Raw genomic sequence first — 4,477 nt, forward strand, 5'->3', positions numbered from 1 at the left:
AACATCTTGTTTCTATAGATATGTAGATGACATATTCATGATCCTTCCTAACGATAAACTGTTAGAGGTGAGCGAAGTATTTAATAGCTATCACCCAAGACTAACTTTTACTTATGAGATTGAAACTAATAATTCTCTCAGCTTTTTGAATACAATTGTCCACAGGGATGATAATAAGCTCATAACTAACTGGTACAGAAAACCAACATTCTCAGGAAGATACATCAATTTTTTCTCGAATCATCCGACGAAATATAAAATTAACACTATTACCAATTTAGTTGACCATGCAATAAATTTATCTAACAAACGGTTTCATGACTCTAATTTAAAAATTGTAAAGAATATTTTGAAAAATAATTGCTTCCCGGAAAATCTCATTAATAAATATGTCAATGATAGAACCCACAAGCTGTCACAACCTATAAACAATAAGGATAAAAAAATTATAAATGTAGATTCGACGGATGTTTCGAGGGAAAATTTCATCGTCATTTCATATTGTAATCGGTTCACTAATGACATATATAGATTTCTAAACAAAAAGAACCTTAATGTAATTTTTACCATCCCCAAAAAACTGAACTGTTTAATAAAATCGGGGAAAGATAATTTAGATATTAATAAGCAAACCGGCGTAGTCTATTGTATTAATTGTAACAATTGTGATTCTAATTATGTAGGGCAGACAAAAAGACATCTCAGTACTAGGATTAACGAACACCGACGTAATATTAAAAATTCAGCGAGCAATTTTTCTGTTGTTAGTGAGCACAGAATTAATCAAGGACATGAATTTGATTGGTCGAATTCTTTAATTCTGCATAAAGAAAACAATAGAAGAAAAAGAGAAATAGCCGAAATGTATTTTATAAAGAAATTGAATTCCAGTATCAATTTACAGAAAGACACTGAAAGCTTTAGTACGATATATGACAGTTTGTTTAGAAATTGAAGTAAAAAATTTTTAACATACATTGTTGGGAGCTATTATTAGTAGTTTATTATTGGTATGTTAAGGCAGGATGACATAAGCGAACCGAATATATTTATTTATTTATTTATTTGTCTTTTTATTATCTTATACTTTTTATATTTTATTTTTCATTTTTTATATTTTATTTTAGTAATTTGCCATATGGTACATCACAATTTAGCGAGAATGTAAATATTGTTAACTTTTAACTTTGACATAATTTTCGGCGTGTTTATTCGTTAGTACAGTGTGCTCAGTCGTAGCAAGATGACACAAGTGAAACGCAGTTAATTTACCATCCGATCTTAAGTTAAGTCTCACCGGAGCGTACTTTTAAATGTCAATAACGATATGCAGTAACTCATTGTAAGTCTTATTTGTTACATTTCACGTTTTTAATTTAAATGTTGATTCTGATTGCATGTACATTAATTTCTAGAATGCTTCTATTGTAATTTTGAAAAGGACCACAACCCGTATGGTCGAAACGTCAATAAATATAGTTTAACAAATCGAATAGACAGCCAGTGTAGTCAGTTTAATATCTACTACCTTAGTTAAACGAAAAAATTTATACGGCCGGACGTGACAATCGTACATCCTAACTATACAAGACCTGCTAACCAAATACTCCCTTGCGATCCCACTCCGACAAGCAGGAGCGATACAAGTAGCAGAAGCATTTACTAACGACCTTATTTGTACATTCGGCGCACCGGCGATCCTCACCGACCAGGGCTCACACTTTATAAACAGCCTCATGAGGACAGTAGCCCGAAAATTTAAAATCAAGCAATGTAAGACCACAGCGTACAGACCACAAGCGAACGTATCGGTAGAACGATCACACCAGGTACTCTGGGAATATATGAAGCAATTTGTTGATAGAAATAGTGAATGGGATCAAATTTTAAAACTAGCATCGTTTTCGTATAATACGAGCGTACATGAGGGTACGAAATACACTCCGTATGAACTCATTTTCGGGAAAATCGCGCGGGTCCCCTCGAGCGACCCGGACATCGAAAGCATGACTAACGAAAGCTATACACAATATTTAACCACACTATTCAACAAATTGCGTGATTCCCAAACAGCCGCACGCGAAAACTTAAATAATGCTAAGAATAGAAGTAAGAAATACTACGATAAAAAAATCAATACACGTAAATTTAAGATTAACGATAGCGTTTACTTACTTAAAGAACCTAACAGAGGGAAATTAGGAGACCAATATACAGGTCCCTATGGGATAATAAAGATACTAGGAAAAAATAATGTTAAGTGGGCCTTCGGCGAGCACTTCCGCCAATTGACCCCGAGGGTAAACAAGGCAGCGATGGCGCTATGCCGACTGCTGCCAAACCTCGGGAGACCGGACGGAGGGGTTCGCCGATTGTACGCCGGAACCATACACTCTATGATCATGTACGGGGCCCCCGTGTGGGCGGAAAAAGTGGAGGCCACCCGCAGGATAAAAGATGCGCTGCATCAATTGCAAAGGCGGGTGGCCAACCGAATCTGCCGGGGGTTCCGTACCGTAAGCTGGACGGCCGGGGGGGTACTCTCAGGAGTGCCCCCTATAGAATTACTAGCCCGCATGTACGCCGAAGTATACAGGCGTACACGCGGGCTACAAAGGCAGGGAACGGCCGTCACAGCTGGTGTCCGGCGTGCATTGAGGACCCACACCCGACGGCAATTAATAGAAAGCTGGTCCGGCATGTTGCAAAACCCGCAGCTGCCGGGGCAGTGGACCGTCGGGGCCATCCGGCCCTGCCTGGAACAGCTGGGCAGGGCCAAGGGGGGTGTTACCTACCAAATGACGCAGGTGCTCACCGGGCATGGATGCTTCGGTGAGTACCTGTGTCGCATCAAGAAGGAGCGCACGACACGCTGCCACCATTGCAGCAATAGGAGGGATACCGCCGGCCACACGCTCCAAGAGTGTGTGGCCTAAACGGAGGAGAGGGAAGAACTGAAGGCGAGTATCGGAGGAGGGGACCTCTCTCTACCATCTGTGGTAAGACAGATGGTGGAGAGAGAAGAAGTATGGAAGGCATTCTCCTTCTTCTGTGAGAGAGTGCTCTTACAGAAGGAGGAGGCAGAGAGAGAGAGGGAGAGGGCTGGGAGAGATGCCTCTCAGCCCTCGGATGAAGACGAGGACGGAGGCAGCAATCCTGGAGATGGGGGCGGGCCCCCCCCTTCTCCCGCCGTTGGCGGGTTCGCCCGTCCGTGGCGGGGGTGGGGGGAGATGCGCCCTCAGGAGGGGAGACAGAAATGGGCGCAGGGGACGGGTCCTCTCTTTTCCCGCCGTCGGCGAGCTCGCTCGTTTGTGGCGGCGGGAATCGGGGGGGGCGCGTCCTCGGAGGAAGGGGAGGAGACAGAAATAGGCAAGGGGGCGGGCCCCCTCTTTTCCCGCCATCGGCGAGCTTGCTCGTCTGTGGTGGCGGGAATCGGGGGGGGCGCGCCCCTGGTGGAAGTAGAGATGACAGGAGTGGGGACGGGCCCCCTCTTTTCCCGCCATCGGCGAGTTCGCTCGTCTGTGGTGGCGGGAACCGGGGGGGGGCTCGCCCTCAGCGATGCAAGAGGCAGTCGCGGAGGAGGGGGTGGGCCCTCTCTTTCCCTCGCCATTGGGGAGATCACTCTCCCGTGGTGGCGGGGGGCGGGGAGGGTCCGCCATCTTGACACCCGCGCCGTATGACGCGGGGTGAGGTTGCCGGGGGGGGGTCGGGGACAATTAAGTCCATGGACTCCCCCCCTAAGACCTCTCGAGAATCGGGGGCGTGGGTGCGCCGCCTCGCCTAGGCGGGGTGGGCGCGGCCACGCCCCCGAACGGGAAATCCCCCTGATTGCGGCCGAATCCCTGACTTCCAAGGGAGCGGAAGGAGCCGTAATCGGGGGGACCGAGGGGGGGCCACGCGTCTCTCGGGACGCCTGGGCCCCCCTCTATGACGGAGACGTGACGCGCGGGGCTCTCTCACCGGGAGCCACAAGGCACCGGTGGGAGGGCAACGCCGTCCACGGAGGGGGTTTCTCTCCTTCTGAGAGGAACTCCCTGGAGAGGGCCTCCGGGGCGAATGCCGAATCCCCATTCCCTTTGGGAGGGGGAGGGAGCACCGCTCCGGAGGCGGGGGGTGGCGGCTCGAGCGGGACACTCGAGCCGTGACCCCGCCCCCCAAACTCTTTGGGAGGGCGCGACGTAGGGTCGATACCGCCCTGCGTCGCAACCGCGAGAACCCCCGCACGATGCAATCCGCGGGGGGGGAGAGTGCCGCCTTCAGCGCTGAAGGCGGCACTCTCCCAAGGAGGGATTAGGCGGGGGGGGCGGCCAGTCGGCATGGAAAAAAGCATCCTGGCCGTTCCCCATTAACGCCCGTGAAGGTATCCGCAGTAGGTTTAGTGAGGTATGTCTTGGGCCCCCTGACCGATCCACACGTGGATCGGCCAAGGGGAACAAGAAGTCCCACATAACCATTCTGGCCTCTTCCCGGAGGCCGG

At 48.9% G+C, this 4,477-nt stretch overlaps 1 long non-coding RNA gene across 1 annotated transcript; it reads left to right on the forward strand.

Annotated features, from left to right (window-relative positions):
* Nucleotides 1–901: 901 nt before the first annotated feature.
* LOC146720089 (uncharacterized) lies at nt 902–1,493 on the forward strand. The gene is made up of 2 exons (XR_014926223.1): nt 902–1,342; nt 1,416–1,493. It is a non-coding gene; the product is annotated as an uncharacterized LOC146720089 (long non-coding RNA).
* The last annotated feature ends 2,984 nt before the right edge of the window (nt 1,494–4,477 follow it).

The sequence above is a fragment of the Nylanderia fulva genome, unplaced genomic scaffold (genome assembly GCF_048542155.1).
Source record: "Nylanderia fulva isolate GAGA-0341 unplaced genomic scaffold, ASM4854215v1 Scaffold780, whole genome shotgun sequence".
In the NCBI taxonomy this organism is placed as follows: Eukaryota; Metazoa; Arthropoda; class Insecta; order Hymenoptera; family Formicidae; genus Nylanderia; species Nylanderia fulva.